This window comes from Rhopalosiphum padi, chromosome 3, assembly GCF_020882245.1.
Source record: "Rhopalosiphum padi isolate XX-2018 chromosome 3, ASM2088224v1, whole genome shotgun sequence".
Taxonomy (NCBI): domain Eukaryota; kingdom Metazoa; phylum Arthropoda; class Insecta; order Hemiptera; family Aphididae; genus Rhopalosiphum; species Rhopalosiphum padi.
In genome coordinates, this window is record NC_083599.1 from 13,682,478 (window position 1) to 13,709,739 (window position 27,262).

Below are 27,262 nucleotides of genomic sequence, written 5' to 3' on the forward strand. Positions count from 1 at the left end.
TTTGGTTCAAAATATTGACATTTATGTTGTGCTAGTTGAATCAAATACGTAGTTAATGTTTCTTTCATAATCATTAAGATTCACCGCAAATAAAAACATATCATTTATATGGAGTACATTATGTTATAACAATGAATAACACATGTCTCCAAGTCAATGTTTTGTTTTGTCGAAATTATCTTCTCATTTCAATACTTTTGGTTTAAATTTACTTCAAAATATTAATCACAAAAAACGTTATACAAGAATTCAAATGTTCCAAACAGATAACCTTTCTTAAAGCTAATAATTCAGCTATAATTATAATATTTTTATTAAAATACTTAACTTTTTTTATTCTTTTACAAATTATTTTCATAATTATTCTATTGAATTGACCGAAAGGTTTTGAGTCTAGAATAATTTTAAATTTCATATAAACATTTTACATTAACATTAATATTTATATATTTTACAAATAATTAATTATATTTATAATAATATTATTCTATTGAATTGACCGAAAGGTTTTGAGTCTAGAATAATTTTTAACTTTATATTAACATTTTACACTGAAATTAAAAAAAACTTGCTTATTAAATTATTATATTTAAATTTAAAATAAAATTTATAAATTAAAATATTTTTATAAATATTGGAACAATAAAGTGTTAATAAAATAATAAATAATTGTATATTAAATATAATTAAAGTATTAGAAAACTAAATTAAATTAATATTCGATGATACAAAATTTAATGTAAAACAATCAAACACCGAAATCAATTTAAATCCACAACATTTGCAGTCTTATAGGTGAGACTATAATGTAAATAATTTACATTTTTGTATATACAAACGTGTAAAAGGAAAAAATTGAAAGTTAATAACATATTAGTTTAATATTTAATTTTTATCCATAAAAAAACTAACAATTAATTATCAATGTAACTACTAATATATAATTTTAACTAACAAACATGATATTGAATAGTATTGGATAGAGGTCATTGCTGGTAGGAACGAGTTATGATGGAAAAAAGATAGAAAATAAAATATTGCGCAGACATCATCCATTTAAGTCTCTCGACTTTATCAACCACTGCTAATTTTTTCAATTTCGATAAACTAAAAATATTAACATTCAATAGACATACATAATAATCTGGCCGTATGATAATTCTGTAAAACTTTTGTCAAAATCTCAGTTCCAAAGAAAAATGTTATTATTCCAAAACCATTTCTCACAGTTCAAAAATGTATTTGATATATATTTTTCAACTACAGTGTCACAATATTCACAAAACATGTTTTCCAGTACAGTCGTTTAGAAAAAAAGTGTGTTATTCAATTTAAATACACTGATTTTTGTATTTTGTATGATGTAGAACTGTCATTGGTTTAGGCATGACCTTTCGATTCAAAGAGTTTTTCGAATAAAATAAAACACCCAACTCAATCATATACAAATGACTTTCCAACTCACAGAATCCAAAATCTACATAATTTTCTTCTTTTCAAATATCAAAATGAAACGGATTGGACGAAAGAGATTTTAAAATATATACAAAAGTAAAATTGTATGAACGCCAAAATCAATGGCGTATTTTGACGTGAGCTTTAGGGCAGTGGTAAAATGTATAAATTGATTAAAGTCACCCAAACAAATATATTAAAAAAAAAAAATTCCAAATCTAAAAATGTTCGGGAGAGTTGTATTCCTTTTTCTCCTCTACTTACACGATTAGTACGTCACTGGAGGCTTGGTATTTTTTTTTCTTCAAAAACCTATGTTCCTAACATTCTTGTACGCCACTAATCGTGGATATGGTTATTAATATATTAATTTAACGCTTGTCAAACACCGAAATTGTAAATGCCTTTTCGCTAAGTATTAATTTTGGTTAGGTAACCTGAATAAACTAATCTAGACATTTCTGAGCTTCGAACAGTCATTAAATTAAACGTGAATGTTGATAACATGGTGCAATATCCCTAGATTTCAGCCATTCATTACTTTTGGTAATTTCCTCATAATAGATCATCAAGCGCGTCTATAAATAGAGTGGTCGAGCATTTAATGACGTATAACTTGATCAATGCACGAAGCGCACGGACGCTGTTAATTACCAGTTACCACATTGATATTAATTTTGATCCCTTATATCTTTACAAGAGGTGTGTCGAATAATTTTCAATTAGTTCCTCACGGGATTAGAAATTAGTATGCATTTTTTATACTTTGATACCGAACATAAAACTAACTCCATAAGAAAATATTCACATGTTTTACAGAATATTATCATCATTTAATTGACTGAATTATAACTTACATATTTTATAACAATTTATTGTTATAAAAAAATCATTTGCTTCTAGTAGTTCAATAAACGTGTATGGTATTTATCGTTTGTGAACAAGTGAATTTATAAAATAGTAGATCCATGATGTTTAACGCAGATTTATAATCATCCAAGCACATTATTGTATACAACCACCGGAGATAATGAAAAACCGCATAAAATATATAATATATATATATATATATATATGTGTTGACTATTATTTTTGAGTATTTTTCTTTTTTAAATTTGAACACAAAATAAATATTATATATTTTTTAATTTTGTATTCCAAATTTTATTTCTGTGAATTATTATGTATCAAAATGCTCAAAATATTATTTTTAGTAATATATTGTTATGTTTATACTGATAACGGTTGCGTATAACTTATATTATATTATTATCATTTTAAGCACGATCACCAATTTATACGATTGACGCTGTGAACATCAACAAATATTTGTACATGATTTTCAAATGTGTTTACCAAATCATTGAAAAATGTACAAGTTAGTTTATAATTTGTTTTTCGGTTCAAAAAAAAAAAAACTACCTACTTTGTAGTATTTTTTTTGGTTAAGACGGCACAAAATCCAAAGAAATTCCCACCGGAGCTCCCTTTGGCAATAGTATAAACAGTTTTAGGAAATTGCTAGCTGTCACTAGGGATTAAACATGTACATTTCACGGTGAATACAAATAAAATAAAATCGAAAAATATATTAACGTCAGTATTTTCACTGAAAGGATTATTTTAATTCACTTTTTCTTTACACCAAACAACTTAAGTCAACTATTGCAATATTTCGGAGACTTTCACATATCAAACGGCCATAAGATAAAAAAAATATATATTATAGATTTTTCCTTTAAATATATATATAATATATTTCATATACGATATAGGTACATATAGGTTATCGGTAGTTTTATTTTTCTTAATAATAATAAAATATTAGCTCCAAAATGTAAAATTAAATTTAAATTATCGTCGATTATTGGAAACTACTCTAAAATACAAATATTTTAGTTAGTTAATACTATAATATGTACAATGTACATACAACATTGTACATATAATATTATAATACAAATAATTACCTATGGGTAATGGTAAGTAAAAGATTAAGCTAATTACTATGAAAATAAAATATTTTTATATTGTTTGATTTATTCTTGATTTAAAAATTCAAATCTTTTAAATTGACATTTAAATATTATTATTATTATTATTAGTAGTATAGTCAAAATACACGTAAGTAATATTATTTTAGCACATGATTTGGCAGAAAAATTATTCCTTGGATTGTCATCTCATTAATTTAAAAATTTTACATAGATTAAGTTGATTGCAGTTGATTGATCCGTAGATGTATAATACTTTAATAATAAGTATAAAAACAAATAATGTAAGAATGTAGCAAGGTGATCCGGTAAAATGTTATAGGTACAGCAATGTAGTTAGGTACCTAGTTTATGTTAACCATTTAATACCTACCAAAATTGAATTACTCAAACGTTAAAAATTTCAAATGCATCTCGTAATTTTGAAAATGGTCGCGAACTATTTCGCGCAGATACATATGTTTTGACCAAAGTCCTTTTTAGTCGCTTTAAAATTAAATTGACAATGGTTTTCAAATAATATAATATATCATTATTTTTTACTAGTCATAATAGTTTTTTTTTTTTAATACATTTCCAATTATAAATTATTTCATTTATAATATAAATTATTATTTATTTAAATTTCTCCACATGATTTTTACAAACTCATACATATAAGTGATTTTGATGGATCTATTTAAACGTACACGTTTTTGTTACATCCTTGTCTTCCTTCCTTTTTTTTTTAACTTTTGATTTTTTTGGGGAATTTCAACGCTAGTCATTTTGATATACTTTTAATCACATTAAAGTATTTTGAAGTTAAACCATTAGCAAATTGAATGTTTTCTGATGACTCTTTTAAAATAATTACTTTCGGCTGTAGGTACGAGTATGTACAGATTTCCAGTAGCTTTTCCTTTACATGAAACATTTGCTATTTGACGATTTAATTTTGTATTGCTACACTAATTATATAATTATATCAAAGCTGGTCAGTGTTTAATATATACTCTTCATTCACCACCTTAGAATTGGACGTGTATATAATGTAGCTGAGCACGTACGTTTCACGCATCGCCAATGAATTTCATCCATGCTTAAATTTTGTTGAAGCGAAATCGTATTTATATTTATTAAAAGCCACCATTTCTTTATCTCGCTCAATTTTTTTTTATAAACATAGCTATCGTTAAATATTCTTAATTAAAACTGTCTACAACTCGAAACTAGAAACTGCTAACTTATACGTCGTGTAGGCATAACTGTTGTATTAATGTGGAAACTCCTTCATAATAGCCGACTAGCATATCATTAATTTGATAGAGAAATAAAAAGGTATATATTATGTTATCAGAAGTTATAGTATGTGATCGCAACAACTATACGAGTCGGTATTATAAGTTTCACCCCCTTGAGTTTTTCTCCGGATAACGACGAACAAAACACAAATATTATTTTAAAACCATTGCCGACTTAATTTTAAAACAACTAAAATGGCAGCTCTGGTCTAAACGGATATCTGGCCAAAACGAGAAAGGTCGATTTTGGGCGAAACTGATACCGTCCTTGAAAATGACCATACTGATGTGTTAAATTTGAATTTAACGATAAATCATTGCACGAGAAAAATGATTCCAAGCGGGCGCTATGTGTCAGCCACCATTTCTAAAAATAATTTATAATATATTTGGGTATACATAATACCTATATAAGTACGTAATTTATTTTTCTAATATTAAATAACTATTATAATAATGATTATTGCAATTAAGTGTGTCGTTTTAGTTTTTCAATTGGGAGGCAAACATAACATTTTATTAGAAGCTAATTTTAAAAGTGGCGCTAAATGATGCATGACCGCTATGTAGAAATATTTAAGGCATATAATGTGTGTACCTAGAGGCCCATACAATGGTGGTGGAATCGTTCGCGGAACGCTTGTTTAGAGCTATCGCCTATCATACAGCACTTGCAATAAAGTTAATGGTAGATTTAATAATACTACCGTGGTATCATATAACAATTTTTTTTTCATTTTTGAGTTGAAAAGGTTTCAACGTCCGAGGTCATTAGCTATTAGTTTTTTTTATATAAGTACTAATCTTAATTCTACAAAAGTGCTTATTTTATAGCGAATAAGTTCTCAATAATTCGTTCGGAGTTGTTGAACTTTGGGCATTTTAGTACGACGTGTTTTATGGAAAGTACAAACAACGCGTTTGTTACAGAGTTCGCAGATTGGGCGTTCTTCTTTGATTATAAGATACAGATATGTTAACCGAGAGTCTAATCCGGGTCCTTGTAATAACTATACATTTTCGTGTCTGGTTGAAGTAGGGAGAGATTATTTCAATGGGGTGATTGATGTTTTGATTACTCCGAGTTTTTTTGTAACTGGTGTCTCCTCCAATATGTCTTTCCAGCATGTTTTGGTTAGATTATTAATTTTTTGAGTGCGTCTTGAAGTCATAATATTACTATTATATACAATCATAGCGGACATCAAAGTGTATATAGTCACATTACTACCAATACCATACCACGTATATTTTATAGTTCATTTAGACGTAAAAAGTATTTAATATAGATTGATACTCAATTACACCACAGTACTATTAGTGGTAAATAACTTGTTTATACAATTGTATCACTAGTTCCTGCCAAAAATGAATTTTCCATTTTGCACCAATACCCTTTTCCGACTAATCAGAAAAAACTGCATTCATTTTTGCGTCAGTTATAAATTGTATAGAATTTTAAAGTTGGGGAAACCTTACGTAAACATTTAATAATATTTAATAAATCGAGTGACTATAATGTGTATAATATTATGTACAGTATACATTGTACACATTATACAGTTAAATAGTGATTGTATACCTACAACTATTTAAATTATTACGCACTATTTTTTTCAAGTTATTGTATAATTACAATAATACTATAGAAATATTATTTAAATAATTTAAAAAATGACCAAGACAAAAGATATAAAAAAACACCAACAAAATTAGTCTTTCGAAAAACATTTTATTCCTATGAAATGAATTCTTTCGAGTAATCACTAATTTAAATCTAATTATTCAAAAATAATAAATAACCTACATTTACTATAATGTAGTTGTAAGAACTATTAAGTAGTATATATAAAAAAAAATAATAAATATATTAGATATAATATAATATTATTATTGTATTTACTTATTATTATACTGAATACAGTGTAATATTTGCACTATTTTCATTGGTTTGAATTGACATTTAAACATTTTACATTCTAAAAAACTGAAACATAGTCGTAAATCGTAACACAATATTAAATATAATATGTTACCTATATAGTTATATATATATTATATTTTAAATACCTATTGTATTTAAACCTTATTTAGCATAATGTTTAGATAAAAAAATTTACGAATTCGTATCTACTGATTTTATTAGGTTGGTATTTTAAAATTAATTCTTCATCTCGTTTACGTTTGTCATTCATATTTTTTCTCGGCGTTTTATATTCATTAATAATTTTTAAAGTAACATACACGTTGGTTTGAGTATTCTCTATAACTACAGTAATCGCCATGGTATTATACGTATACGGTTTTCGTTTATAAAAATAATCATTGAATATATAGTGTAATTATTATTCAGAAGCATTCGTTGTCCTAAATAAACTTGCCGACACAGCAGCCCATAGTGATGGAGATAGTGTGTGCAATCGTCTTCTAAATTATCTACCAAGTAGTCTGAGTATTTTCATTGACAGGGCAATCGTCCATAAAATCATATAAAAAGCAATCTTGCAATCAAAAAACCAAAGACCAAAATATATGTGTCGTGACCATTAACCGAAATCGGCATCATTTTTTCTTAGTGTTCGTTCAATAAACCAAAAGGTTGTATTTTCCTCCATCATGAATTATTAAAATAAAATAAAATTTACAACCAATGATATTACTTTTTGGCCAATCTTCAGTAAACCGCATTTATAATAGCTTTTGAGTACCTAATCAATAGCCACATTTTCCGGGGAAAAAAATCAAACAAATATCTCTGCTTTTTCGACAAATAGAACAATATAACGAAGTGGAAAAACATAATAGAAATAAATTAATTTATTCGATTACAAGCAAAATACGAATGGAACAGATAGTGGCCGTTTTGGAATACATGAATAGTAAACATTTTCATAAACAAAAGCGTGTATTATAATTAATAATCAAATGTTTCATCCGTATAAACAGTATCTAACGAAGTCAAAAATTTTAAATTTGTGTAATACAAAAACGTTATTATAATATTTTCTTTTTCATTTTTTAATAGTAAGAAATTTTTTTTCTTGTTTTGTTTCAATATTTAAAATATTTAAAGCTTAGAGTACTTCAGAAATGGATATTGGATTTTCTGAGAGAGTTTTGCATCTTTTTTCTTCATCTATTAATGTCGTTTTCTGTTATTTATTTAGCACACTCATTATGTCTTAATTCTTGTGAAACGATTTTTTTTTTTTTTTGGTCTTCTAGCGCTTTTCTTTTGCATAAAATATTAACCGATGGTGCCTATGGTACCTATTTTAATTTACAGCATCGTGATTGTGTTCATTTTACGTGTTTCTATATTTCACTATTGAAATTTGTTTTTGTGAATACTTTTGCCTTACATAATTTGTTAATACATCTCAAACGTACTTTATTTTTACCTTTGTACGCTTTACTGTATTTAAAATTATTAACTACAATTTGTGGATTTTTGCGTTTATTACTTATTATTTTTACTTAAAAACACATCACACACTGTTTGCGGATCGGTGATCCCTACTAAATACTTTAAGTTTAGACAAATTAAACAAGTTTCAGTATTGTATATGATATCAAAGACAGGTTAAATAATAAAATATAATATTTTCTACGTATAGATAAAGACGCGTGGATATTAAAACCTATTATATAAGATATATATTATATCTCAAAATAAACCATAATGAACTTAAGTGTATGAACAGTATAAAATAACTAATAATAGTGTTATGATAAAATTGTATTTTTTGACTTACTTTGTCGGTACAATAATATCTTTATAACATACTTATATTATAACTGGAAAAAATCATGCGTAATTATTTAAATAATAGTTGTTGTAAATGTACAATTATTATTTAACTGTATAATGTGTAGTGTGTAACTGGGTAAATTTTTACCGCGTAAATTTATCTATTATTTTTTACCGAAAAAATTAGCATGTGACACCTCAAATTAAACGTCTTAACGAGGTGAATATTCATAACATATCAATAGAACGGAATAGCTAATAATATTAAATTTAAAACGTAAAAGTTCAACATGCCCACAACTACTGATAGTGTATTACCATAATATATAATATATATCTACACCTATTATGCTATTAATGCATTTTTTTTTTATTATTAAATTATAATTGTAACTATTTATATAAGTATAACTAGGAAAAAAGACAAATAAAACTAAAAACTAGAATTTATTTTGTAGGTACATTTTTAATATTTATGTACATATAAAATAACTTAAAATAAAAATATAAATGTCAATAATACACTACAAGGTACTTATATAAAGTCATTCATTAAATTTATAGTACCATGAGCATCTTACTATTCAGCGAATAATAAAAATAAGCGGTACAATAATTATAAGTTCATGAAAGAGGCTGCAGTGAAGAGTTTCTAGGGATGTCCCTATCGTGATATATAAGAATTATCAAAATTTACCAAATTTACAGAATTATCAAAATTTACTAAATTTACAGAATTTACGGTAAATTTACGTAAAATTTTCTTGGTAAATTACCCCAAAAAAAATTTACGTAATTTTTAGATCTCTAACCTAGATAACCTTAATTGGTAATATTGATTACTTATTTTTAGTTTATAACTTAATGTCCTCAATTTTTTTTTTTGGTTAATTATTTTCATTAACTTATCAATCTTAGAAAATTAATTGGAATGAATGGTACTTAGATTGCTTATGTTTATTTAAAATTTAAATCCAATTACTTATTTAAGATTAGAGTAATATGTGACCTTCAAGCACATGAATATTTGAATAAAAAATAATTTGGACACTTTTTGTTAACAAAAGGCAGTATTCTAATTTCATTATATTCAAACACGTGCAACAATAATAATTGCTGTTATACCGGAATATTTGTATTATTGGTTTTTAGTATTTTTATCAATAAAGAATATCTAAAATTATTTTTAGCCCGTTGATCAATATTATTTAAACCAGATAATTAAAATCATGAATGTGTATTCACCTATACGAATATTTAAGCATATCAATAATTATAAATAGATGGCTATAGGTATAACATGATAACTAAAACATAAAAATACTAAAATAGAAAAGAAAACAGAAAAAAAGGAATATATGAACAATTTTGTTTGAAAGCTTAAAATAATAAGGAATTTCAAGAATTTTTAAAGTATTAAACAAAGATCATTTGTATTCATTCTGTTTTTTTTTTCAATTGATAAAAACACGTAGGTATATCTATTTTTTTTTTTTTATTACTAATGCAAATATTAACATTTAAATTATATAATTTTATTGAAAGTATAATATATAAATAATAATATGATATATTTATAGTATGGTATAAAAACAAATATACTTCGTTGAAGCGTGAGTTTTATTATATTATACTTATTTTATTTTCATGATGCGAGTGATTTATTTACTATTGAATAACATCGATAACGTTTTAGTATTTTACTTTAAATAAATAAACATAACGAGAGTAATGGATATTATTGGTTAATCAGAAATATGCCACTAATCAATGACGATGTTATGGATATTATTTCTTAACAGTGAGTTATCATAATGTTATGTTTACGCCAACGCGGTCAATACTGTAATATAAACATAGAGGAATAACAACACGATCGAATTTAGTGTCCCACTGATCATAGCCCAAAGCTATGTAGTGGTTATTATCATAATAGCGACACGGTGAAATTAATTAAAAGTACTTCCAACAAAAATAAAGCCGCAATTAATTTTATTCACAAACAGTAATAATTTATTGATAGGTAGATATATAACCTGCAGAGGAAGTGATTTTTATATTGGTTTTTATACATAAATATTCGCTATATTACTATAACCTATAGGTACGTATTAATGATATTTTAAAAAATATCGGTACATTCTACCGTATTACTTAAAAATATTTACGAAACTTCATTAGAAGTATATATATAGGCTGTCGACCGTCACCACTCAGAATCGTTTTTTGTGAACAACGATCACACAGCGATGTAGCTGGTACTCGATTATACCGCCGATGGCGTCTCATTATTATTACTCTTGAATATATGTATAGTAATGCGCAAACAGCTAAAATCTCTAGTTCGATAGTTTAATTACTTTTTCGGAAAAACGTGATCAAACTTCAATAATTGTTATTGTGTGTCCGAATTAATTTTTAAACCAATCTGTATAACGAAACGCCTATAGGTGTTTTCGGATTTTCGGTCTATCGGTTAATGTTGTTTCACAAGACAAACAAATACAAAATTAATAAATAAATAAATACGTTAAAATGTATAGAAGCTAAAATATCGTTTCTCGTTGGTAGGTACGCCATGTTTCAAACACTTTATTAACAAAACAAACAATTATAGAATACAAAAATGTATAATGGTATGTATAAACCGCAAAGTCCAATTTATTTTGATATAGTGTTTTAGATTTATTGAAATCTAATTTTATTGTCTCGTACTGTCGTACATATCAAAAGGATATGGACATGGTAATAAGTTAAAGCAATTTCCTTTAAAGACAAACATTATAAAGAACCTTAAATGTTTAATAAATGTACGAATTGTATTAGATTTTATACATTATTAGGAGTTAAAACAGACATGTCAATTATTTGGATAGAACACATGTCGAGTCTTTGATGCAATAAAGCAAAAGGCAGTTTTATCAAAGGAAATTGTTTCCTTTCTCAAATTAAACAAGTATCTAAAACTCTATTATTTACTGTAAACCACATTCGACTATAATTTAATTTAAATGCAAAATTTAACTTTAGAAAATATAACGTTATTTACTACAGACAGACATTAGATTTTTATTTTATTTTTATCTAAATGTCTTAAAACGTTGTATTATTGCTGTACAAAATATATAATACATACAGTATGTGTATCGTGATTAACGTAATTATTCCGTTTTATTTTTTATTTTTTCAGAACTTGTAAATGAAAAATTTAAGCGACATGAAATTTTAACACAGTTATATTATTCTTTTGCTTTCAATTAGGCCAAATATTTGTTTGAAATTATTACTAAAAAAAAAAAAATACATACTTCATGTTATAGGCAGATTATTTTTATAAATTAGCGTTTCAATTTACTTATGAGATCTTAGACCACGATACGTCAGTAACGTCACTCGTCTTCATTCGAAACACTATTCGGATGATATTCAATATTTAAATATTTGTACATACAATAATTCTTAAAAGAAACCATTATTTTTCAGTACAGATATACAGGCCAACAGAAAATATAAGAGAGAGAACGAAACAATGGTGATATTAAAGATTAGAATGGTATGCGATCTATGTATATATATAAAAATTATCAAAAAAATGCCATGCCATACATTTTTTATACATGACACGTTTTCTTATGGAAATAGTGCTCCAAAAAAAACATAAAACATTGCAATAAATTGAAAATTCGACGCAGGTGGTATTGTTCGAAAATCGAAAAGTACCTATTTATAGTAACTATATATAGTTTTGAAGTAAAATACGTCTCTTTTGAATATAAGTAAGAAAAACTTGACTGATTTTACAAAATGTAGTCATTTTAGATTTTGATCAAAGTTAATAAAAAAGTAATAGCTGTAAGGACTTTGATTATTTGATGTTTTTTGTTTGTTTTGTACAATAATATATAATGTATAATAAAGTGTTATCATAATTTTATGATAAAATAATTATTAAATTCATAAAATTTCAATAATTGATTGTTAACATTTTGATTTTCTGAATGAAATAGGATATGAGTATAATATGACGTAAAACGCAATGGTATTTACAAAGATTATTTTTTCTAAAATTTTTTCAGATTTTAAAAAGTACTATATACTTTAATATACTTATATACTCAACTACTATTTATAATTTTCACATAGCCTAATATTTCGATTGAAAATTAAATCTAATTATTTGAAATTGTTATTTTTCTCATTATGAGACAGTATTAACCATGATGAACTGAGGAAAAACGATCGAACATTTTCGATGTTAATTGTAAATAATATACAATATATTACAATAATAAATATGTAAATATTTTAGATTTTTGATGAAAGATCCTGGAGAAAAATTTCAAAATTATCAAGAAAAATAATTGTATAAAAACTAAAATATTTAAATAATACTTAATGTCCGTATTGTTAACATGTGTTCGAAAAAAAAACATAGACATTTTAAATGATTTTTTCGTTTGTAAATATTTATAGTATCATTTTGTAAACACGATATATCATTTTCAATATATTTTAGCTCTCTATTATGTTCTATTAAAAAATGTTTTTTCCAATTTGTGTATAATAATAATAAATATTACTTTAAAAGTCCAAAAGGATGTAGTTTATAAAATGGTAACTATTGTAAATATCGTGAGAAAACATTTTTTAATAGTATTGAAGTTCAAATTTAAATAAACTTTGTGAAAATCATGAAAATTCCTAAATTATTTTGTAAATAAAAATATGTAGTGCTCAATTTTTATAACTAAAGCTTAAAAATATAATACAAGGTTCCTACAATAAGTCCATACTAATATTAAAAATAAAAATATAAAAATATAATATAAGATTAATTTTTTTAATACATACTTGAAATTCAAATTTAAATGAAATTCAATATTTAAACAAATAATAACGATTTTATTTATTTAATCTTTCTTTCCATAAAATTTAGTTTAATATCATAATGTTGCATAGTTCATACTATATTACTAATAGTACCATATAATATCAGCATGTACTAGTTTAAAAGTATTAAAAATAAATACTTTTGAGAAATGAAAAGATAAACATACAAGAATATCAAAATATAATTTATAATAAACGTATTCGAAGTAATGTAATAAGAACTTTTTCCTTAAAAGCTTATAAATTATTGATTATACCTAGTTAACTTCTAATTTAAATTTCAGAAACTTTTTTAGCTTATAAATAAAAAATCAACGCAAGAACTCGTTCATCCATATATAATAGGTTTCGACTGCACCTTGATTTTGAGTAATGAAAACAAAATCGTTGTACGAAAAACGAAAAACGATTCCGATAGCGAAGGACACGATTATATCAGTACCAATAGTTTTCAAAAGATAGTTTATGTACCTAATATTATTATTATTAATTATTTCTCGATATGGATGGTTGAGCTAATTTTAAGCGAAAACATTGCAAAGGTACAAATGCTACAGTGGTATAATGTATACGCTATTATACCAACGTAGCGTAGAATAGTGTCAATAGCGCTTTGTGTTATAAATAGCTTAAGATATTAAACACATTTCATTGTTTGTAGAAAATAATAATAATATACCAACTTAGTGTCGAATCGCTACAATTAGTTTTTTTTAATAACAATAACATATAATATCTAAAACCAATAACCATTTAAATGGAAAATTAATCTTCATTTTCCATTTATAATAATATCCTATTTTGTCAAAAATATAATTTTAAATGTATTTAAAAACAATTTCACATACTGTGTAATTTTTACTTTTTGGAAATCATTTAAGATCAACTTCATAAAAACTTTGAAATAAATATTCAATCTTTAAAGCTATTAACATTGAAAATGTTATGAATTTTGAACTACAAAACCAATTGCAAAATGTAGTGATTTTGACGAGTTTGGTGAAACTTTAAGCTTAAGGAAATTTAAGAAAGGAAGAGGAAACTTCCTCTTTGATGTTGCGATAAGTTGAATTGAGTTTCTGTGTCTTACAGAAATGGATCTGTCTTCTATATACGATTTAAGTATGAAAGTTAATAATATGTAGTGGTTAAAAAGTATTTTAGTTTAAATAATAAGCAATCTTGCCATAGTACTATATTAAATGCTTTGGACACACGTCAAGTAAAATATCCTATAGCAATATTATTTTGTTACCAATGATGAGGAAATACAGTTTGTAATCCTACGCACTGGATAGATTGTAAAAAGAATCGTAAGCCCAATTTGATTGTCGGGTATTTTTTTATTTTCAAACCTAATATTATAAGATTTTAGTTAGAATATACAGACTTGCAGTAGATTAGTATGGACAGGTTTTTCATATAAGTAGCTTTAAATTAGTCAAAATATTTCAAAAATTCTGTTGTGTTTAGAAAATTTTAAGTATGTAAAAATTAATAATTGAATTGAATGATTCTAGTTTGTACAAATAGTATTTTTCAATTATTAACAGAACAAAAGATATAATAATTATTTTATGATTTTTAATTACAAAATAATTTACATATTTTTTTGAGTTTTATGAATAAATTTTGTAAAAATATTTAAATTTAAACACTTAGAAAAAAACTATGCCTATGAGTTTTCTGTATTTGGATATATATTTTTTTAATTTGAATTTTAAAATACTCAACAATACTACTTGATCAGAAGCTTGTAGTAATTTTTTTTATTTATTAATTTTCTGGGGTATTTATTTTTAACAATTTATGACAATGAACATTATTGATTAATAGTATATGCACAAAAACTAATATTACAAAATATTACGTGATTAATGAGATTAAAAAAATAATTAGGAAATTACTACTTTTGATCCTTTAAATTGTCGCTTATAGTATAGTTACTAAATTTGTCTTAAAAAACTTCACGTCGTCTGACAAATAAAATATTTAAAATTGTAACACCAATACATTTTTATAAAAGTAAAAATTGATAATTTTAAAGGTTAGGTTATTATTCTTTAGAATATATTATTTATAATCTAAAATTTAAACATTGTTATGATATGTTGATAATCATTTCCATTTGGACAAACTTAAATGTTTTATATTAAATTATATTATATTATATAATATAATTACATTACATATTTTGCAGAACCGTGACTTGTTTAAATAATGTTTTATAAATAAATAATAATCATAATTTGTTTATACACAGTAAACTAAATTTTATTTTCTGTGTATTTTGCTTAATAGTATAATAAATGACAATCCGTTTTTGAATTTCTTATCGATTCACAAATCGGTACTTAAAAAATTATATATTTAAATTTTATTTACATTAGATATCTATTCATATTTTTTAAATTATTTAAAATTATTTATAATTTTAATAACATTGAAATGGCCATTGGCCAACGTTTTGTTTTAATATTTTGCTGAATAATTTATTTAGAAACAATATTTGTTGTCGTGATAATTATTGATCTTATTGGGCAATATAACGAGTAAAGTATATGCTTAAATGATCTATAGTAGTTAATACATTTAGTTACAGAATATGTGTCGAGGGAATAATTCATGAGTACGGTTTTTGTCACGACGTAAAAAATACATTATTTATTTGAACTTGTTATAAAATCGTGTTTTCGTTTAAAGACATCGGACAAAACACTTGAAAAGTCAAAAGGAGATTTGTGTTTGAACGTAGGTTTTGTTTTTGAAAATTAATATAGCAAACTAAAGTAATATTATAAATTATGGAAATAATTGTTTTTATTTGCAATGATACGTACTCGTATAATTGATACACGTTTGTTCAAATGAATTCATCACCACTAGGTTTTGAGGAATATTATTTTATTAACGAATAACTTAGTACAATTTCACTAGTATCTATATATTCTCCAAGCACTGCAGTTTTTTGTTGTAAATAAAAAACGGTATTATAATTCAACATACTTATAGTGCACCTAATAATCTATCAAAGCAAACAAAATTGGATAGTCTACGAAGTATGAAATTCCATAATTATATTAGTCATATTATATTATACTGATTTGATCACGATACGTTTCGATATGGCCACATTGATAAATACACAATATTTTATCTTATTTGTCGAGTATAATTATCCAAACAATCGAGCATGTTTTTTTTCGAAATATTATTGACTGTTTTAAAAACAATTTTGGCAACGAAAATTGCGCATTTCCGGCTGTGTGTAGGTTGAAACTTTACCGCACAATACTTCTATAATGACGCGTTTTAAAACAATATGGTCGTGGGTGAAATATTGTAATAACAGTTTATAAAAATACGTCTAAACAGCGCACAAACGAAATATCTATAAGATCAATGTGACCGCATGGATGCTGTTTATATACATATAATATTGTATTGAAAACACACACACACACACACACGCATAATATACCATATTATCTGAAGAATAATATTATTCGAGTGAAAATAGTTCATTATTTCAGTTGACGCCTACGAATTGGTTCCCAAGTCCAAAATATCAAATTGGTACCCGAGTAGCTTATAATACATAGGTAACATACACATTGCTTCCAAAACATTTTAATGTTAATACGAAACTATGTTAAAATAAACTTTATCAATTATTATAGTTAAAAATTATTGTATATCCAATCGACAACAGTTTTTTTCCAGTTTCACCCAAATTTAAAAGTGCATAGGATATTAAGGTACGATTAACACGATTATGTTTTCAGTTAATTTACATAGAAGTATATAAGTATTATGTATTTAAATAAACCAAAAATCAGATTTTGGTAATTTTAAAGGTAACATCAATTTTCTTAAAAATGTTCAATTGTTTAAAAATATTATTTTTAAATAATTTGATATCATTCAAAATTAATGTTTTTTTTTAAATTGTTATATTTTTAAAATTATTTAATTTTATAGTAATAATTTTTTTAGATCTTCATTTTATTTTTTAACGATGGTGTAGTTTTTACTTTTTAGTATCACATCACAAAGTTGAATATTTTGTTGAAAATTTCAACACATTAAAATTTTGAATAACGCGTGGTCTACAATTAAGATATTTCACCAAATTTTCAGATTCTGAGTGAAGCAACAATAAATCTACTGATTTTATCATGATTTTATATTATGTGTATTTGTGTGTGTGTATAAAACAGAAATAGTTTAAAAATGCTCCGATTTTTAAGCAAATTGTAACTAGTTGTATTTGAGAGAAGTCAAAATAAAAAAATTTCCTTTAATTTACATTTTTTCGAAATATTTATGCTATTATTTCTTACACATAGAAATATGTAATATTATTAATTTTAAGAACGTTTTAACTCTTTTAAGGTTATTTATAGATATTATCAAAGTTAAAATTTTTTATAATATTACAATACATTTCGATTAGAATATTTTTGAAAAAAATCGTCAAAATCACAGGAATTTACAAATTTTTTGCAATTAAAAATTTATAGCATGTGCAATTTTTATAACTAAAGGCGAAAAAATTAATTTAAAGTTTTTCATAAAATCTAAATAAAATACATGAGCTTAATTTTTTTCAGACTTATAAATTTAAATTTGAACAAATTTACAAAATGACGGTACCTATTTAAATTTTGAATAACAATATTCATTCAAAACAAAGGCGTAATAAATTAAGGGGAATACGTGAGATAGATCTTCTCCAGATCCTTATTTTACTAATATTTTTCTATATTTTTTTATTTAATAGTAATCCAACTATAATATTATCTATGATTACGTTCTTAATAGAGTTTATGATTTTTTTCTTGGAAGTAATAAACTTAACAGTTTTCTACCAAAAATAATTCCTAATTATTACGCCACTGATTCAGAAACATTATAATGTGGGGCATAGAACTTTAACTCAATTTATTATACGTAATACGCATAATGATATTTTTAAACGAAATGTTTTTTGTTAAAAACGAATTCAACCTACTGTAGTTATATTATACTAATACGAGTAGTGAAATAAATTACTTTACCTATAATAACAATATCAAAAAACATAACATACATAAAATATACTTAGTGATACAGGCTGATCGCTGATAGACCGTTCAGAATCGTTTTTTGTAGGTATACAATGATTGATTATTATTAAATTCAAATTCAACACATCCATCACGGTGACCCACTCGACAACTACAGTACATCGGAGTGATATATCTAATGCCCACCTTTTGTTCTGGTACGTTACATAAGTCACCCGCAAATCCAAGTGTCGATGTACCATAAACTATGTGTTGTATTATGTGAACCTATAAATAGTTTGATTTAAATAAAACGTCAAATTTAAAACAGAAAGAACATACCTTCTACTCTACTATATATAGGTATATACTAATAGAACAAACTAAAAAGTATCCAATACACCCGTATAGAATAGGTAGTTAATAAACATTGTTCATAATGATTAATAATAATCATATTTAGTTTTGGAAGGTAAATATATTGTAAATGAGTTATTGAAAACAAAACAAAATAAATGTTCATCGTCGATCGTTGGGTATCACGGGAACGAATTATTTATTTCCGATTGGGTAATGATTTTCAAAAGTGTAAATTTATAAAAAAAAAAAAAAAAAGCTCCTTTGACGAGAACAAAATATATAGCCAATCGGTAGTACGCTGTAACAGTGCATTGTATTACATTTTTAATATTCCACCCTCTCCCCACACATTAACCTTGACGAAATCACATTTTAATATTTCAATAATTGGCAAACTGAATATAAAATTACGTACACTGTGTATACCTAAATTGTATAGTAATGTAGTAATTTTGTGTGATTCTACATATTATTATTATGATATTTATTTGCACAACAATAGGTCTTAGACATTGCATAATACGTATAACATTTTTGCACGCTTTTTTTATTTAAATTTTAGGATAAGGTCATCGTATTTTTTCGTTTTTTTTTTTTGTATTATATTTTCGAACTTCGATTTTTTTTAAGTTTAAAACAACTTTTGTTATCTTCGCTATTTTTCTGAAACAAACTGAAAACTGTTTTTTAAATTCATATCAGATCACATTATATCACGTTCCATTATTGGAAATAGAATTAGCGTTTTTCAATCGAAAACTTAAGACCTCATAGTCACGACGAGGATCCGTCATCCGTGCGTCATTTTCTTGTGTTTTCATAAAATACATTATAATAGTATTTTCAGCAAAAAAAAAAAAAAAAATGTTTTCGTGATTGTCACACAAAATTTTAGATGTTGTTAAAGTTTTGTTCACGCATGTGTTCCAGATCATGTACTTAAATAAAAAATCCATCATTTCTGATATTTTTTGGGATTTTTAATACTCAGGTAGGTAGGTGGGTACATTATATTTACTCGCAATATTTACTATTTATAATATATTCAATCAATGTCATACCATACACTCAGCTTTATTTAACTTACATTTTTTATTCTTATTCAAACACTTCGACTGCATGAGCTATTCGATTTACATTTGATTAATTATATACCTAATAATTTTTTATTTAAATCATATAACAACAATAATTTTCAATAATATTATTTTATTTTAGTTTTATAAAAATGGTCATAGTTGTAACACGGAGTCATTGAGATGGGTATATGTGTGTAAGTTTTTAACTCCATTGTATCCAGTCATCTTTACGCTTATCATACAGTGGGTCACAAGATAATTTTTTTAAAATTTAATTGGCACATTCACTCATAAATATGATTAAAGTTCGGAGACAATACGTTTTTACAGTTACGTTTAACATCACAGTGTTTGTTGTAACACACACACATACGTCGTATTGTAGAATCATAACTATTGTATTATTTTGATTATAAATAAGGTTTAAAATTTCAGCACATTTTGGGGAAAAAACGGCATTTTTCCAAGAACACTGCAGACAATTTGGAAAAATTAAAGAATATATTACAATACATTTTTGAAAAGTTTTTAACATTTGTTAAAATAATGTATTTTTTTTTTAATAATTTGAAAGTATAGAAAAATCACAATATCAAAAATAAATATAAGATTCATTTTCCTTTTCGGAGAGGGGCTGAAGTCAAAAATCAAAGCACTCTATTACTACTCCAAAACGTGATGACAAACACAAAAAAACACACACACACACGTCATTGTAATCAGTAAATTCATCATTTCGTTCAGAATTTAAAATACATGTTTGGAAAAAAATTCAAAGCAAAATTAAAAGTGCCAAGTAAAAATAATGTAGCTGTACTTTATATTATGTGCTATTGTTTCATTTGTTCCCAGTAAAATGCCTGAATATTACTATAAATACAAATATTTATTTTAGATGTCCTAAGTTTGTATTTACTTTTAAATTTTCAATTAATTATTAATACCATTTTGTTGATGAATATTTTTTCAATAAATCTTCTAAACCTTTCACAAAAAAAAAAATCGTTTTTTAATATATGCATTAGGAATGGGTTCACTGTCGGATAAATTAATAATTGCTAAAAATAATAATTATACTCTGGACGGTGCATATAGTATGATAGTGTACTTACAAATTAAATAATTATCATAATATTCGCCTTTTTGGCAAGTAATTAATTTTTTAAAAATGTAAACAATACAATTATAAGAATACCGATAGCAATGTAAAATAAAATATAAAATTTAAACGTACACAAATAATAAGCCATAACTCATAAATTATACATTTGTATGAATCACTTTTTACGATGGAAAATATTTGTATCCGAAATCTGAAAAAAAAAATCTCGAGGCGTAGGTAGTAAGTTTAAGTTTAATATTGGTCGTATAATGCGACCCATCGTTTCGTGAAATATTGTCAATTTGTATACCCGTTTTATTATATATCATATTATATTTATATATATATATTACACTATTTTATGTCAAATCACCAAGTGAATGTAAAGAGTTTTATTTGGTTGAAATAAAATGGGTAAAAATTATTGCTCATAAAATGTTTTGGGGTTCATAATCAAACTTTATTTTCACAATATGTATTCATTTCATGCGTTCGTATAATAATATAATACGTTCAGTCACTGAGAAAGTCAATGAGTTTTTCAAATCTATATGTTGTTATTATACTGCAGGCATTGGCAATCTTACGCAACGGCACAGTTATTTTCGAAGCCATCCATTATATTATAGTGCATAGGTTATATTTTTTTATTAAGATTTTAATTAAATAATTGTTTTCGATGGTATCGAATCTAAGTCCAGAAATTGTATTCGACGAATCGCTATTAAATTTTATGGATTTAAAAAAAATAATCCATCAAGATTATAAGTATTATAGGTACACCGATTCATTATATTATGATCGGACTTCGGATGACTTATGTATAATATATAAATAATATTAATTAAAACAAAACAAAATCAATACAAATAACCATCTCTAAAAACAATTATTTTAAAACTTTGAAATTGGCAGTGGAGCCTATAACCTTATCTAACCACCCCTTAGGGATTGGTTAATTCCTTTTAATATATCAATAAAAAAAAAAATAATAATAATAATAATAATAATTTACGGCGATTATTGCCAGTAAATGCCATAAAAGTTTTAAAAAAAATGACAATTCATTATAAAAAGATAAGTACGCTAGAACGATAATTTTCTGCAACAACAAGATAACAATTTTTTTTTGTTCCATAGTACTGTATTCCATCCTCCTTCGCCACGTTAACATGTTGCCAAAATTACCACTGGTAATTCACGCTATACATTCTCATGCTTGCAAGCCAATGAATTTAGAAATCAATGTCGTTATCGAAGGTATTGGTTTTTTACGTTTAACACATAATATTAACCAAATGAACTAATTATGTGCCTTTAAAATTAAAAACCAACATTTTTCGTAATTCGCTATAAATTTACGATAATTGTAAACTATTTCGAAGTTTTTGGCGATGAAAACAACTATTCGACATAATATTATCTTATTATAATCTACTGACTACAATACGTTCAGCTTGATGCATACTGAGTTAAGATCATTTAAACTATTATTTTCACGAAATCAACTCACAAACGCGTACTTACATTTTAATTGGTCGTTCGTGATAGGTACTTGTGAATTGAAAATAATTCGTGTCCACTGCGTTATATTTTATCCCGTTGTCAATACCCAATAAATCCTAACCATATTATACAGATTCCAACTGAATATCGTAAGAGTTCAGCAGATCGTTATTGCTATAATAATTTTCGTTATGATTTGCTCTATCATACTTCTGAATGCGCCATAATGACATACTATGTGTTGAATGTAATTTGTACGTATATATATATATTTTTTTTTTCAAAACGCATGTTAATTTTTAACGAGTTAATTTAAACAAAATTATAATTATCGATATAAATTCGCTGCGTGTGGGATATGCTTTTACGCGCAACTCAGTCGGTCGAAGAATTGAAAAATATACGATCATAGTGATATGTTGCACTCTGGAAATTTAATTTTTAAGACATTTCCGTGAAGAAGCTTCTAGTAAAAATATTCTTGGAATTTTTAAATGTGCGTAATTTAAAAATGTACTTTTTTTCTCAAAAAAATTACCCAAATTTATTAAATATGTTCAATGGTATTGTAAAAATTGTTTCAGATTTAGAAATTCATATTTTTGGTGGTTAGACTTTATTCTTAATCTTTTTAAAGTTAAGCTCAATAGTTGTTATATATTCATTACTTTCAATTGGAATCCGGTGATTAGAGATAAGGCAGTATCGCCCTTTTATCTAAACGTTTATGTTGACAAAAATCAATGATTTTAAGGTTTTTATAGATGACGCGAAATGTGCAGTTTAGAATTTTTTTTTATTTTCTCCCTAAAATCAGATGTGCGTGCAACGACGAATTGCTGAGCTTTTATTTTCAGAACTATAATTATTACAAGTTACGACAATCGCATACCGGTGTCGCATCGTCAATATAATAACACATAAATTAAGTATATACGTTTTGGCGTTAATAGGCTTATTAATTAATCTTTTATTATTTTGAACGCGCCGTCCCGTTTCGCCGAAGTGTGTTCCGCTACACTTTAATAATAGATGTTTAGGTATAGGTATTATAATCGCTGTGCCGTGACGACATTGTACCGACTACGTATGTATTGTAATTTCAATTTATAACAACAATAGCTGATGTTTTAGCGTTGTTAACCAAATGCTTTAATGTAATGCTCATAAATACTTAAATTTTCAACTTTGATGACTGAGGAGGACCTGAGAAAACGTATTTTCTCTGCGGTGTCGCACAAACGAGCTTTAATAACTCCGAAGAGCCGCTCCGCAGTATTATAGGTACATATAGGTATAATAATGATATAGTAATAATATGTAATGCGTAACATATTGTATTATTACGGCACCACATAATAGTATTAGATATATTATGTATATGATCGTACTTTGCACCTACGCCGATCCTGAAAATTCGATAAATACATTATACGTTACACTCGATGCTTTTTAACCGAGTAATGTAAAATACATTCCGTTTTGGAACGTTTCTTCGTTTGATATTTCGCCTATTCCCGCCATTGCAGGTGAAACTCTCGGGGCTTGGAAATTATTTGCATAACGTATAATCTCCCTGCGTACGGTAAAGACATTACGGTGTCACAAAAATACGTACGAATAGAGTGGGAAAAAAATTGAAACACCCCTATACACTCACACACTGAATTATTGTTATTATACAACGTCTCCAATTCTACGCTATCTAAATTGTAATGTTATGAACCGTCTTGAGTTGTATTCAATTGTTTACAATAATTTAAAGCAGAAATTAAAATATCGACGTATATATACCGTAACCATGCGTTGGTATATTTAACATTTTAAGTATTAATGTTTTTTCAAAATTTTTAATTTAATCGTCTTTCAAAAATTTATTGTATATATTTTGAATTTTTTCAACTTCGTATTCATCGGTTAATCGCCTTTTAATTTTCAACCTACAACTAAAAATGTGGTCGATCAATTAAATTATTCTTTCGTGACTTTTTAAGTCAGTTCGTTTGCGAGATATAACACTTCGAAGCCAAGTATTTTTTGGAGGCACTAGAGTATTTTTCGTTTGTAAATATCAGAGATCGATATCGATCGATTGAAGGTACTGAAAAAGTAGTTATATAAATTCTTTAATGCTATGGTACTTATCTACACCAATTTATTATCAATAAATTATTACCACTGTAACTATTACTACTGTTTTACACATAATGCCCACTGCTCACTGAATACCAACGCATAATGGTAAAACACGTATAGGTACTGAATACAAATAATCGATAATGATATGTACGTTTAGGACAATACAATATTTATGTTACAGCTAATTTATAATATAAATATTCAAAATAAAATACAATGTGTAATACGAATGTTTTTTTTTGTTTTTAGAAAAATTTAAAATGATTTGTAAATAGGTTGAATTTTTAAAATCAAATAGAAACTTAATTTTTTCGCAAACATAACTTAAAAACCTTCACTTATATCAACTTAAAAATATTTATAATATTAACTTATTTTACATACTACTAATGTGTTTTTAATACCTATATCGGCTAAATTATATTTCTCCGAGTTTAATGCATTTATTATTTTGTTTTGTTAGATTGTCATTTAAATAAGATATTATTTGGATTCGAAAAATTCAAAATAAAAATAAAAATGTGAAGTTCGGACCGATCGAGGAAACTTCAAACGCCGTAGTTCATCCGTCTAGATTCTCGAATATCGATGGTGTGGACTGTGGAAGATGGATGTAAAAGGAGAAATCATATCTACAAAGCTGTAGTCAACATAACCGCATAACCAAAAAACGGATCAATCAGAAACAAAATCTCAACGAGATGCACAGAGTTCGAGTCAATAAAGATTATTTGATATAAATTATGTAACTACCAAAATATGATATTTTATATATAATATAAGTAAAAGATATTCGAATAACAGATTATGACGGTTAGGCATATATTATTGTATTGTAATCTAAATATTGAATTTAAAATAATATTTTCATATTTTTTTCAGTGGGACCAGAATAAATCGTAAAAATACCAATAAAATGTAATACCACTATCTCCATAATATCCGATATCAGTCGTATCCAGTGGTGGACGAATCGGTCAATGATGGACAATACACAGACCTACATTTTAGGAGATGCTCAAATTGTTTTTAACCAGAAACCGGTGGAATGACGGGAGGAAGAACTCCGTAACAACATCTCAAATAATTTTAATTTCAGGCTCCTTTAACAATTTTTAAATCACATAAGATATTTAGTCAAAAATTATGAATTTTCACATAAGTATTTATGTTATTAAATTTTTGGTAATTTTAACACTTTTAAATCTATTTTCCTACAATACAAATAGAATAGGTATGTTAAATAACAAAAAAAAAATGTGAAAACACACATATATATTTTTTTTTATTTTTGCTATGTATCTACTCATTCAGAACTGATTATTTAAATTATTTATAATATCTCGTTGAATATTTAAAATAGATATATTGAGGAATCTTTATTGTAACTGTAACATATTATATTTATCTTTATCCAATTGTTTGGCACATATATTACTGTATATATCAACTTGAACAACTGCGCTCGCATGTTAGCTTACTTTAGTAGAAATTTCAAGTAATTTAAACGAGTTTTAGAAAAAAATCACTTTTTGTATGGGCATACCAAAAGCATATTATTTCGTTAATGAAATTTTATTATGATAATCAATGTTTTTATCAATCCTTTCTACAAATCTAAGATGAATTCTTTCAAAACATAAATACTAAAATGTTTTATTAAAATAATTGATTAATAATATTTATCGGAAAACATAAGATTAAAACTGACTTGGATTTTTGGGAGTTCAGATTAAATTTTCCTTTTCAAATTCACGACTATGACAAACTATGATATATATATATATAATATGTACATTTATTTGTTATTAGTAAACACAGTTGAGCAAATATTTATCTAAATAAGTATTCGAATAATTGTCTTTGAAAATTATAGTAGGAAAATATATTTTAATGTAAATAGTGTTTAACGTCTGTGATGTTACTTTTTTTTTGGCATGACATTACTTGTTATTCAGAATAAGTACAGTCTTATGCATATGGATGTTTGTTGACAGTATGTGGAAACTTTTAGGGGGTATGTTTTATTTGGAAATATTTCATCAGTGCCATATTTTAGCCGAACAATGTATTAGATGTATGAAAAGTTTGATGTTTTGTATTTTCGTCAGAACCGTATTTATTCCGTAAAATATTTCATAAGAACGGTATTCCTACCGAGGATAATAAACACCGAGATTAAAGCATTTTAAAATATATCACATGAAGGTATTTTCCAAAAATAATCTTGGATAAATCTTTTAGTAGGTAGCTAATAAGTTATAACTAAATAACCATAAGGAAAATAAATTTTCAAACTATACTGACACAGAAATGTGAGAATGTGCTAAAATACGTTCATTAAAAGGAAAACACACACTGAAAGTTACAAAATACCTATCTATTATAAAATATTTTTAGAATAAAAAAGCATACAATAACTTTGCTGTAAATTAAAGAATTTTTTTTTTTTTAACACAATATTTGGATGAAGTAGTATGAAATAATAATGATATAATTAAGTTTAAATGTATTAATATTATATTCGATCATTTCCCCCTCAACAGCATAAATAAGTACGCAACGCCAGTGGCGTGCTCAGCTTTTTAATAGGGGGGGGGGGATATTCATTTTTGACTTGTTATAAACCCTACATTTTTTTTTCATATATATAGA

At 25.6% G+C, this 27,262-nt stretch overlaps 1 long non-coding RNA gene across 1 annotated transcript; it reads left to right on the forward strand.

The window, feature by feature from the left end:
• The first annotated feature begins 621 nt into the window (after window positions 1-621).
• LOC132927546 (uncharacterized) lies at window positions 622-26,517 on the forward strand. The gene is made up of 3 exons (XR_009661760.1): window positions 622-795; window positions 25,071-25,352; window positions 25,490-26,517. It is a non-coding gene; the product is annotated as an uncharacterized LOC132927546 (long non-coding RNA).
• Window positions 26,518-27,262: the final 745 nt, after the last annotated feature.